Raw genomic sequence first — 13121 nt, forward strand, 5'->3', positions numbered from 1 at the left:
CTTGTTTGCTTGCTGAAGTTTTGCCAATAGTGTGCATCTTTCAGACAGTTATGACAGATATTTTCCTAGTTGTTTTAAGGTTGTGTTTCTGATACAGAAGTGGCATTGGAGAGGCATGGCAGTGTTGGTGTTTTACACATATTTTTTGGGATAATTATGGTATATTCTGGTGGTTTCTGGGGAAACCTGGATAGTCTTGAGGAAGTTAAAAGTGGCAAAGGTCCCAGTATTATTTTCAAGAAATAGAATATTACTTCAAGTAAGTGAATATTGTATGGGAAGTGTGGGGATTGAATAGATCACAATGGAGCATGCTTTAGTGTTGATGGAACAACCTACAGGTTCTGGGTCAAAATTCCTTTGTGGGACTTGCATGTTGATTTGCAGGAAACATTAAATCTTGGATTCTTATTTGTGCCTGGTGTTACTTTACCTCTTTCAAGCTTGATATTATAGAAGCAATGATATTGTTAGTACTAGGAATATATATATATATATATATATATATATATTTAGATTGATGGAATCTGTGAGAGTCTAACAAGTAAGTGATAGCATCAGGAACAGAGTAGTTGACTAGGAATTAGAGTAGACAAGTAGGTTGGATGTAGGGAATTAGGAAGATCTGTATCAAGGGGAGATCAAATACAAAAGTGAGTGGGTCAGAGGTCAAGCTCTGTTCAGATAGAGTTGAGGAGATGGGTGAATATTTAACTATCAGTGAGATTTAATGATAGAGCTACATTCTGTCCCTATTTTTTGAGCCTTTGACTTGTTGCTAGAGTATAAGAACATCTCAGTTGAGTAGGTCCAGCCACTGCATGTGAGAACAGGCAATTTTGTGGCGTCTGACTGAGCTAAGTCGTGCAGGGGTTGGAGACTGGCATGGGGTTCCTGTAGAGTAAACTGCCAATTTCAGTCGCTGGCTGTGGAAAGCAAAGGTGTGTGTGTGTGTGTGTGTGTGTGTGTGTGTGTGTCCTATAAAAAATACATTCTTTGGTATTTCATTACATGTTTTTCCACATCTTAGAGGTAAATGTTAGTTTTGAAAGGTCACTGCCATGTGTTGTATTTTGATAATGTTTTCAGTTTTCTGTAGTCACACCAGAAATGTTACATAGTGACTTACCTTGCTTATGATGAGAGTTAATAGAATTATTGTAGAAAATCACAAAGTCACTGAAACCAAAATTATCTTCTTGGTACTGCCTCCCATTTGCTGTGTGACCTTGAATTTGTTACATACCTCTCAAACCTCAATTTTCTTTAAAATGGGCTAATAGTTATTACTTTATAGGGCTGTTGGGTGGGTTAAATGAAAAAATGTGGAATACTGGGCCTGGCAAATAGAATGTACTCAGTAAAGTTTAGTTATCATTACATCTAATTTATAAACAATTAAACACTTAAAAAGTTTATTGAGTCAGGATAGTTTTTATATGTAGCAAGCTATCAATGTACGTTTTGAAATACTGGAATGCATTTTTAAAATAAAATAGGCATATGTAATTTTGGATTTTTAATGTTTCCATTTAAAGATATGAAGCTTTTTTCTTTTAACAAATGACTTTTAGCCAGATTTTCATGTGAAATTTAAAATATTAGATTTCTAAAATAGGAATGGAAACAAACAACCTTAGCACAACATTATGAATATATAATATGAAAAACTGAAGATATTAAAGTGAGGAACAAAGTAAAAAAATGCCCTCGCTCACTGTTACTCAGTCCTAGTTAGTGTAAGTTAAAAAAAAAAAAAGATAGAATTATAGATGAATAAAAGATTTAAATATGAAAAGCAGAATCAACAAACTGCCAACACCCCCCCCAAAAAGAATATTATTCTTAGGATTTTGCATGCAAAATCAAGGGGCTCATAAATCCCCTATCGCAGCACATGGATCTCAGGTTAGAATTCCTGTTGTAGAGGAAAAAAAGGATGGGTTCTATCCAGTCAACACTAACGAAACTAAATGCTTAAGTGACTTCCTACAGATTTGGTACCTGTTTTTGCAGTGCTCTGCCTATTCAATTCTGTTGTAGTATGAAAACAGTGATAGAAAATATGTAAATGAATGAGCATGTAGCTATGTTGTAAAAACAGGTGGCCAGCTGAAATTGGTCTTTGGGTTATAGTTTGCTTACCTGTTATATATTATTTGGGAACTTTTTCTAATCAGTACATTACCTGTGACATCAGTTAAGGTGTTCGTTGCTTAAATGGTAGCATCTGTGGTAAATTGACCCTATTAATATACTGTTAAATGCTTAAGAGTAAAGCCAGCATGTAGAAAAAGAAGGAAATAGCTGCAGGTAGAAATCAGGAAATTTTCTGTATGCAGAAAAATTGCAGAATTTCTCACACTTGAGTGTGCATACATATCACTAGGAATCAGGTAGAGCTGGGTAGAGTCTGAGTCACTTTGGGGATCAGTAGATCTGGGGGGAGCCCATGATTCTGCATTGCTAACAATTCCCCGGGATATGCCCATGCAGCTAGTCCCTGAAACACAGTTTGAATAGCAAGGTTGTGTGTCAAGAAAACAAAATGATGTACACAGAAAAATATTTAATTGCATAAGGACTGAAACATCCACAAATACAAATTTCCAGTCTCAAGCGTAATATATAATGAATGAATTTGTTATTCAGACACGTGGTGAGTAGTAGGCTCCTAGATTTTTTTTTTAGCTTTTTAGTTTAAATGTTGAGATGGACTTTTACTACAGCTAAGAAGTTCTTGACATGGTCTAGTTGCTACTTGCTCAACATATATTTTTCCTTTATGTTTGGTTTCCCCCAGTGTTCTTTTGGTACCTGTGATCACTGGTGTCATTTATTTGCCACATCTCTTACTACGTATGTTCTATTAACAAAAAATATAGTTATTTATGAATAATGAATCATTACAGGATGTTTAATAGTTTCTTGGAGGTGAGTAGAATGTTGATTTCATTTACTTTTCTGAAAGAGGACAAGTTAGAATACTTTGAATTGTCTTTGTTCTTTGATTCTGGACTTTTCTTTTGAAAATTTTATAACTTAGGGAAAAGTAAAAGAAAAGCCAAATACCCATTTACCTACCACATTATTCAACATTTTTCTTTAAAAAATTTTTAAATTATATTTATTGAGGTATAATTTCCGTACAATAATTTTCAAGAATTAATTTTGAGACGTGTATATAACTGTATAACCGCTACCATAATCATGATATAGAATATTTATATCAATACATAAGTTCCCTTATTCTCTTTGCAATCAACACAAAATACTTTTCTCATTTCCCTTTGATTTCTTTTTTAACCCATGGGCTGTTTAGAAGTATGTTACGTTCCTAATATTTGGGGATTCTTTCCAAATTCTGTTACTGATTTAATTGCCCTGTAGTCAGAAACATATTCTATAATTTCAACCTTTTAAAATTTATGGAAATGTGCTTTATGGCCTAGAATTAAGCTCTGTTATCCTGGTGAATATTCATGTGTCCTTGAAAAGAACATGTATTCTGTTGCTGGGTGGAATGTTTTGTTAAATATTATTTGGGTCAAGTTGTTTGGTAGTGTTCAAGTTTTCTGTACCCTTATTTTTTTGTCTGTATGTTTAGTGAGGACTTACGATTTCCAACTATAATTATGTATTTGTCTACTTTCGGTTCTGTCAACTGTTTCTTCATGTACTTTGAAATTTTGTTATGTGATACACATTTACGATTATGTCCTTTTGATGAATTATGAAATGTCCTTTATCCCGCATAATTTTTTTTTGGAAGTTTTCTTTGTCTGATAATATGATAGTCATTGCATCATTATTTGGATGGTTTAACTTTTCCCTTCCTTTTTACTTTAACTCATCTTTATTTTTGTGTTTAAACTTTTACACAGTATGTATTTACATTTCCCTTTCTTTAAAATAAGATGACTTTCTGACATTTAATTGTTGTGTTTAAGTTCATTTACTTTTAATGTAATTATTATTGATATGGTTGAGTTTAAGACTACCATCTTAAAACTGTTTGTTTTTTATTCCATCTGTTCATAGTTCGTTTTTTTTTTTTACCCCTCTTTTTCTGCATTCATTAGGATTAATTTACTTTAAAAAATGATTCTATTTTATTTTTGCTTCTGGCTTATGTTATATACCTATTTGTGATTTTTTTAGAGGTTGTTCCTGGGGTGTACAATATACATATGTAACTTATCGTATACGTTCAAATATTATACCACATCATTTAGAGAGTAAGTATACTTCCATTTCTCCTGTCCTCCATTGTGTTCTTATTGTCATTTATTTTAATTCCATATGGGTCATAAAAGCCACAGTACATTTTTTAAAAATACAGTCGTTTAACTTTTAAAGAGATTACAAAATGAGAGAAGAAATCTTTTTTATTTTTCATATATTCACCATTTCTGGCACTATTCTTTGTGTCAGTACAGATTTCCATATGGTTTCATTCCTTCTGTCAGAATAATTTCCTTTAAGATTTCTTGTAATGCAGGTCTACTAGCAATGAATTTTTAGATTCGATGTCTGAAAAGGCTCATTTCATCTTTTTTCTCCACCTTCATTTGTGAAAGATATTTTTTACTGGGTATAGAATCTTAGGTTGCGTATATTTTTTTCTTGTCATAATTTAAACGTTGCATTATCTTCTGACTTATATAAAGTTATGCTGTCATTTATACCTTTGTTCCTCTGTGTATAATGTTTCTTTTTCTTTAGTTCCTTTGGTCCTAACCTGCTGACAGCTGATATTCAAGTTTTTGGTTCCTAGTTTTCAGCTATTAGCCTATGATTTATTTCTGTGTGGTTTTGTTGAGTTTCTTGGATCTATAAATTTATAGTTACATCTTTCACTTTCCTTCCCCCATTGTGGTTTTTTTCCTGTATACTTCTTAACATATGGATCATATTTATAATAGCTGTTTTAACCTTTTTGTATGCTAATTCCATCATCTCTATAATTTGTTTCTAATGTCTGATTTTTTCCCCCAGTTATGGAAGAAAAATGTATTTATTCTTTTCTGATTTTTTTATATGCATGACAATTTTTGATTGGATGCAGATCATTCTGATTTTTACATATTTTGTGTGTTTGATTTTATCTCTCCTTTAAACATTGTCAGATTTTTTTGGTGTACAATTAAACTACTTGGAATCAATCAAATTCTTTGGAAGATTGCCTTTAAGCTTTGCTGGGATAGGTCCAGAACAGCCTTTATTTAATCTGTGGCTAATTTTATCCCATGAATAAGTTGCTCTTTTCCTGAGGGCTATACCCCGTGCTCCGTGTATTAAAGGTCTTTCAACTCTGGGTGGTGGGAATACAAACATTTCCCAGCCCTGTATAAGCTTTGAAGATTGTTCTGGTTACGTGTGTGTGTGTGTGTGTGTGGTTTATTTTTCTGGCCTGGGCTAGTTTATTCTGTCAACATGGTCAGATTAGTACTTATCAAACACTTACGGGACCCCTCTTTAGGTCTTAGAATTACCTCTCTGTTCAACTTCTTGGGCACTCTGACCCACAAATTCTAAATGTCAGGCCTCCCTGAACTCAGATGTCTCAATTCAGCAACACTACCAGGCTTTATTTGGGTTCCTTTACCTTGCACATTGGCCTGGAAACTGCTAATAGGTAGTAAATTGGCCATTTGTAGATTTCACCTCATTTCTTTATCCTCCATGTATTTTGTCCAGTTTTCTTAGTTTTTATGATGGTAGGTTAAACTCAGTCCTTTTTACTTCATTATACCTAGAGTGCAAAATGACTTAAGCATTAGTACTCTTTTTCTTTTTTCTCCTGCCAGGAATCACATCAATGAAAATTATGCATGTCACTTTAACCCTAAATACTTCAAAATATATCTCCAAAAATTCTGATTGCTCTCCTATATGACCACAATGGTGATATAATGAAGAAAATTAACAAGAATTAATGTTACCTAAGACTTATTCCTGTTTGTCCAGGATTGTTTCCAAATGGTTTTTGTTTTCTTCTCAATTGTGTTCTTTTCCGTTTTGCTTTTTAAAAATGTTTCGTGCCCTAGTGTGTTTGGATAATGTTTTGTACATGGTTATATGGTTCTTCTCTGTCCTGTTCTTTTTGCTGTGATATAGGTAACATCTTTTTTCCTTATCTCTGAGACCAGTGTATTTTTTTCCCTACAACGTATAGTTTGAGGGACTGATTATTTTGTAGTCATGGGACTATAATCCTATACAACCTTTTGAGAATTCCAGGGCTCTGTTCTCTTTTGAGATTTAAAAAGTGAATTGTATGATTTCTGAGGGTTAGGGGCAGCATCAAGGAGTCCAGTGTGCTATGCTTTCTCGCGTTCTCGTTAGAGTACTCTTGTTTCTTTCCTTGGCTGCCTGTTTGAAAGATTATACCATTAGGTTATACCCAGTGTTGTATTAGTGCACTGGCTGTCTTGAAAACAAGAAAAAAATCCTCTGATTTGTAGCCTTTTTTGATTTCACTGGTGTAAATACTCCCCCATGCTGATTTTAAACTGCCAATATAATGTCATCGAACACAGAGTTAGGAATTGAACTGTCACTCATGAGCCTGCCACATACTGGTTATATCCTTTTCTTATTTGGTTTTAGTTCTTGAGATTTTTTTGTTGTTGTTGTTTTTTAACATGGAAGAGCGAGCTACTTTTTTATAGATTTTTGTTTATTTGTTTTGTTTTCATGGTTCCCCCTTCATTTCATTAAATATCGGGGAAGAAAAGTTATGCAGTACAGTTTCAATACATTATCTTAACTTCAGTGATTTTTATTTTATTTTATGCATTACTGAGATCATGTCATAAATACTGATAATTAGGCATAGTTAACACAGCAACATAGGTCTCACATAGAAGATGATAATGATAAATTGATAACTATATGTCCCTGGGTAGCATTTTTAACTTTCCCAGTTAAACCCAGTGAATCATCTTCTATCTCAATTATAAAGATTCAGAAAGTCATTACTCAGGTTCTTTGCCAGTAAAAGTAAACATTACCTGGCTTTATAAAATTCCTTTGTGTGTGGGACTGAGAACGGATGACTTTGTGTAATAACTCTCCCAGTTGTGTTCCGCCCGTGAAAATAATTGAGCTTTTATCACATGCGCTTCACTGGAACAGCAGTAGTTATTGTTTTAAGTTATCAGAAGTGGCAAATACTTTATCTGAACTGTGCCTTACAAAGTTGACTTGTTGGTTCTGAAAAAGGAGTGCAGTAACTTTGCAAAGGCAAGTTTGTGCTGTAGTTGTTCAGTCCACTTAAAAAAAATCCAGTTCAGTAATCCAATTCAAAATGAAGACCAAATGGAAATCCTACATTTGCTCTTCATTCCTTCTTGATATTCTCTCTTGTGTGGGGTATTTTTTAAAACCGAAGTGTCAACTTGAAAATATTTTTAAAGAATATGGAAAATGCATTAGTATAATATAGAATTCCATTATTTAGTCTTAATTTTTAAAAGCTCCGTACCAGTGGGCTTTTTTATCTGTTCCACCCCGGCCTCATCATGTTTCTTTGGTAGCAGCAAAGATAGTTTTGGGTTCTGGTTTTGTCACCTTTCATGACAGCAGCAGTACATTCAAGAGTGGTGAATGACTCAACAATAGATTAATTGGAGTGGTCCTTTCCTGCCAGCCTTTGTGCTAAGCATTTTACCTGTATTTAATGTAGCCATTGTTGTCTCTATTTTACAGATTGAAAAAAACCCTGAGATTTTTTTTAAAAGGTTAAATAATTACCCAGCTCGTGGTTATGGCTAGGAAATGTCAGACTTCAAACCTAGGTCTGTCTTTAATCCTGAATTTGTGGCCTCAGTTTGTGTATATAGGTCTCAAAGGCAAGGAGGAAAAGGAGGAGGGGGGGAGGGAAGAGATGCTGCTGCTGCTGCTGCCATACTGGGATGTGTGGCGAGCACTTTGCTGTTGCCACACATAGTGTAAATCATTTAATCCCTGTAACAGCCTAAAGAGAGAGGTATTCTGCTTATCTGCATTTTAAGTATGGGGAACTGAAGCTGAATTTGCCATTTGATCAGCTAATAAATGAAGGTAATGGGATTCAAACCCAGATAATTTTTTTATGCTAGTAATAAATTTACTACCTTAACCTGCCGTAAAATTTACTACCATAACCTTTTATAAGTGTACAGGGTCAGTAGTGTTAAGTATAATTACTTGTGCAGTCAGTCTCAAGAACTTAAACCCACATGATTTGTTGCAAGAGTTTGTGTCACTAACCATAGAGGGACTAGCCATTGACTGCATAAACAGAAAATTTAGTGATGGATCACCTAGACTTTATGTAGCACCTTAGGCAAACCATAGTTTTTTGTTCTTTTTTAATTTGGTGTTTTATGTGTGTTATAGAAGAGGGCAGTTTCCTTTAGGAAAAAATTTTTACTTGATTTGTTAAGGAATCACTGTTTTCAACTTCTGCTCATGATGAAACTGGAGGAAATAAGACCAGATTTACCCTCCTGCCTGAAAAAAAAACAAACAAACAAAAAAAAAAAACCCAAGAATAGGGGAAAAATCTGAGAAACAGTGGTTTTTAAGACAGTGGTCACTGGGAGCCGGAAGGGCAGAGATCCCTGAGAGAGAGGGAACAGATGAGGTGAGGCCTGTGATTGCTCCAGCTTTCTGCCTGGAGAGAATTTCCATCTGCAGTGCTATGAGAAGGAACCTAGGTAAAAGGCAACAAACTGTCTAAGTTGAGGAGATGGAATAGAGTAGAGCCAAAGCAGCTTGAATTAGCAGACAGAATATCATTGAGGAGTGCTGCATAGAGAGAATTCCTAAGATCTGCTGAAGGTTTGCCTGGAGTGTTTGGCAGAATATTAATCAATGTGTACATATGAGGAAACTGCCTGAGGCCAGGGAAAGAAACAGTGCCTCTTGCTCACACGATACAGGAAACTATAGTGCCTGTTCTCACTGGCCAGACTGGAAAAGACTCATAATTTGTGGAGCAATGGGTGAAGTACTCAGATAGGTGTTGCCTCAGTAGTGGGGAATACACTGACCACTCATAAATGCAAGACTCAAAAGGATCAGACTGTTTCCAGGTAATTTTACTTTGCTGGTAACAAAGTCTGAGAATATTGCAAGAATACAAAAAACGTCCAGAACCTAACAAGGTGAAATTCACAATGTCTGGCAGTCTTTCACCGTTCAGTGAAAGATTATGAGGCATGCAGGAAAACACAATCCATAATGAAAAGAATAAGCAATCAATTTGAACCAATCCAGAACTGACACAGGTATTAGAATTAGCAGACAAGAACATTAAAAGAATTTCTATAACTGTATTCCTTATGTTTAAAAAGTTAAATAGAGACATAGAAGATACGAAACATACAAATCTAATTTCTAGAGATGGAAACTACAATATGTTCAATGGAAAGTACACTGGATGTCATTAACAACAGACATTGCAAAGGGTTAGTGAACTAGACGACATAGAAATAGAAACTTCAAAATGAAAACAGAGAATTTGTAGTAACTATGAAAAGACCATCAGTGGACTTTGGGAAAAGTTTGAGTGACCTAATGAATTTGTAATTGGAATCCTTGGGTGTGGGATGGAGAGAATAAAAAATTTTTGAAGAAATAATGGTTGAAAACTAAATTCACAGATCCAAGAAGGTCACTGAAACTAAATTTCAAGAAATATGAAGAAATCAAACCATGTCATAATCAAATTGCTCACAGCCAATAATAAAGAGGAAAATCTTCAAAGCTACTAGGGAAGGAAAAGACATGTTATATTCAGAGGACTAAAGATAAGGATGACAGATTTGTCGGAAGGAATACAAATGAAAAGATGGTTGAGCAACATTTTAAAAGTATTTAAAGAAAAAAAAAATACCCGTCAGCCTGGAATTCTATGCCCAGTGAAAATAGCTTTAAAAAATGAAGACAAAATAGAGACTTTCAGACATACAAAAGCTGGAAGGGTTCTTCATCAGCAGAAGAAATGTTAGAGGAGGTCATTCAGGTAGGAGGAAAAGGAAACCAGATGGACATATGAATCCACACAAAGGAATGAATAGCCCCAGAAATGATAAGTAGAGAAGATTTTTTTTTCTTGTTATTTATATCTCTTTAAAAGATAATTGTCAGTTTAAACCAAAGCAGTAACAATGTATTGTGGAGTTTATAAGATATATGCGTATGTAAGTAAAATATATGATGGCAATAGCTTAAAGGCCAGGAGGAGAGAAATGGAAGTTTACTAATATCACATTCTTCTTATACCTGAAGTGTACCACTTGAAGTAGGTTGGTGTAAGTTAAAGGTATATACTGTAAGCCCTAAAACAGCCATTAAAATAACCAAAGAGTTGAAACACAAATAGGTTAAAACTAAAATGATGGAAAAAGCGACCATGCTAGTTTAAAAAACAAAAATGGACTGACTGTATTAATATCAGACAAAGTAGATTTTTTTGTTGTTGTTTTAGAAACGCCTTTATTTTTGTACTAAAATTTCTGTGGTCATACACTGGACTAATACACAGCTTTAAATAATGCTATGAAGAATAACACATGGGCAAATGCAGAAACATAAGTGGAAAACAGGATTAAAAATGGCATACAGCATGATTCAAAGTAAATGGTTTAAATATATATAGGAATAAAATGAAATACACCAAAAGGGTAATAGTGGTTCTCTCTTAGGGATGAGATAATAGGTAAATATTTTTTACATCCTTTTTTTGTGTGCATTTTCTAATTTTTCTACAGTGAGCATAAATTATTATTTTTTTCAAAGTAGATTTTAGAACATAGAATATTACAAAGAATAAAGATCATTTGATAATGATAAAGGAGTGAATCCAAAAGGCGTAATAATCATTAACATTTATGCATGTAATAACTAAAGTCTTAATGTGTTTAAAAGGATTGATGTCATACAAAGTATATTCTCTGACTATAGTGGAATTCACTTAGTATCAATAATAGAAAGATAATGGAAAAGTCCTTAGTATTTGGAAACTAAATAATAGACTTCTAAATAGCACAAGGACCAGAAGAAATCAAAAGGGAAATAAAATATATTGAACAGAGTGAAATGGTAACATAATAGAATCTGTGGGATGCTGCTAAAGCAATATTAAAAGGGGACATTTATAGCACTAAAAACCTGGAATAGAAAAGAAGAAAGGCCTTGAATCAATGGCCTCAGTGTATGAAGCTGAGAAAAGAAGAGCAGTTAAACTCAAAGTAAGCAGAAAAAAAGAAATAATGAAGAAAAAAGTGAAAATCAACAAAATAGAAAACAGAAAAATAATGAAAAATCAAAAGAAGTCACAGTTGGTCTTATGAGAAGAGCAATAAAGTCAATAGATCTCTAGTTATTTTCTCATCAGGAACGAAAGAAGATGTAGATTACCAGTATCAGGAATGAGGGAGGTAATATTACTGTAGATTCAAAAGATATTAAAAAAAATAAGGGAATATTCTGAATAGCTTTATCTCCATAACTCCAACAACTTGTGTAAAATGGACAAAGTCTTAACCAAAGCGCTTAAGAAGAAACCAGATAACCTGAATAGCTCTTTTATCTATATTGAATTTGAAATTGTAGTTACACAGACACATACATATATACATACGTGCATATATACATGTGTATGTGTGTATACCTATATACACACATATATATGTATAGCATACATACTGAGGGTGCCAAAATAATCAAAAAAATGTACACAAGTGGATACTTTGGTCAGCGTTGCTCAAGCAGTAGTTTGCGGTAATCAGAAGTGTCTGAGTGCTGATGGTAACCACTTTGAGCACCTCTTGTAATTGCAGAAGTCAAACGTGACTTGTATTCATCTTTTGTTATCGGTACATATTGAGTATCACAATTTTAATACAGTTTTCATTTCTTAAAATGTATATACATATTTTTGGCACCCTCTGTATCTATATACCTATATATCTATAGTCTTATATATGTGTCTCTATCTCTATCTATCTATAGAGAGAAATTGTGTTAGGTAGGTGCAAAAGTAATTGCGGTTTAAAAGGTTAAAAATCATTGCAAAAACTCTAATTACTTTTGCACCAACCTAATAGTTAAAAACTTTTTCACAAAGAAAATCCAGGCCAAGATGGCTTCACTGGTGAATTCTACCAAACATTTAAGGAGGAAATAATACCAATTCTATATAAATTTGTCCAGAAAGTTGAGGAAGAGGCAGTATTCTCTACTTATTTTTTACCCTGATATCAAAACTTGACAAAGACAGTAAGTACAAGAAAAGAAAACTACAGACCAATGTCTCTCATGAACATAGATTAGAATTCTAAACAAAATTACAGCAAATTGAATCCAATAATATTGTCAAAGATAATACACTATTACCAAGTGGGATTTATTTCAGTAATGAAAGATTGGTTTAACATTAGAAAATCAGTTTACCTCTTCCCGTAAGCGCCTGAGGTGACCTCTGAAAATGGTTCATTATTCGTTTGAGCCAGGGAACCCCACAAAATATGTAAATCAAGAGGTTCAAATCTACGTGTTCATTTTAAGAACACTCGTGAAACAGCCCAGGCCATGGAGGGCATACATAATCTGAAAATCCACCAAGTATCTAAAGGATGTCATGTTACAGAAGCCGTGTGTACCATTCAGTCGTTACAATGGTGGAGTTGGTAGGTGTGCCCAGGCCAAACAGTGGGGCTGGACGCAGGGTTGGTGGCCCAAAAAGAGTGCAGAATTTTTACTGCATGTGCTTAAAATGCAGAGAGTAATGCTGAACTTCAGGGTTTAGATATAGACTCTGATCATTGAACACATCCAGGTGAACAAAGCTTCCAAGATGTGGCGCAGAACTTACAGAGCTCGTGGGTGAATTAACCTATATGAGCTCTCCCTGCCACACTGACGGGATCCTTACTGAGAGAGAGCAGATTGTTCCTAAACCAGAAGAGGAGGTTGCACAGAAGAAAAAGATCTCCCAGAATAAACTGAAGAAACAAAAACTTATGGCCCGGGAGTAAATTCAGAATTCAGCATGAAGTAAATGCTAATAAAAGTTTAAAAAAAAAAAAAAGAAAAAATCAGTTTAATTTTCCATATTAATAAACTAA

General features: G+C 34.1%; 1 protein-coding gene across 21 annotated transcripts in view; it reads left to right on the forward strand.

Moving 5' to 3' along the window:
- LOC109447661 (disintegrin and metalloproteinase domain-containing protein 10) overlaps positions 1–13121 on the forward strand; it is a 240849-nt gene that overhangs the window by 146306 nt on the left and 81422 nt on the right. The gene's annotated exons all lie outside the window — the stretch shown is intronic.

The sequence above is a fragment of the Rhinolophus sinicus genome, linkage group LG03 (assembly GCF_036562045.2).
Source record: "Rhinolophus sinicus isolate RSC01 linkage group LG03, ASM3656204v1, whole genome shotgun sequence".
Taxonomy (NCBI): domain Eukaryota; kingdom Metazoa; phylum Chordata; class Mammalia; order Chiroptera; family Rhinolophidae; genus Rhinolophus; species Rhinolophus sinicus.